This window comes from Arachis duranensis, chromosome 9 (assembly GCF_000817695.3).
Source record: "Arachis duranensis cultivar V14167 chromosome 9, aradu.V14167.gnm2.J7QH, whole genome shotgun sequence".
NCBI lineage: Eukaryota > Viridiplantae > Streptophyta > Magnoliopsida > Fabales > Fabaceae > Arachis > Arachis duranensis.
Genome location: NC_029780.3, coordinates 91,827,563 through 91,828,133, shown reverse-complemented (window position 1 = coordinate 91,828,133; position 571 = coordinate 91,827,563).

Sequence of the window (571 nt, the reverse complement as noted above, 5' to 3'; positions counted from 1 at the left end):
GCCCCCACAGTCAAACTCTAAGTTTGGTGTTGGGAGGTTCCAACATTGCTCTGAGCATCTGTGAGGCTCCATGAGAGCCCTCTGTCAAACTACTGACATTAAAGAAGCGCTTGTTGGGAGGCAACCCAATCTTATTATATTTATCTATTCTCTTTTGTTATTTTATATTTTCTGTAGGTTGATGATCATAAGAAGTCACAAATCAATGGAAAAAGCAAAAACAGAAAGAAAAACAGCACACCCTGGAGGAAGAACCTGCTGGCGTTTAAACGCCAGTAAGGCTAGCAGATGGGCGTTTAACGCCCAGTCTGGCACCATTCTGGGCGTTTAGCGCCAGAAAGGGGCACCAGACTGGCGTTAAACGCCAGAGAAGAGCAAGAACTTGGCATTAAACGCCAGAAATGGGCACCAGCCCAGCGTTTAACGCCAGAATTGGCACAAAGGGCAATTTTGCTCGCCACTTGGTGCAGGGATGACTTTTTCTTGACACCTCAGGATCTGTGGACCCCACAGGATCCCCACCTACCCCACCACTCTCTCTCTTCTTCACCCATTCACCAATCACCTCAAC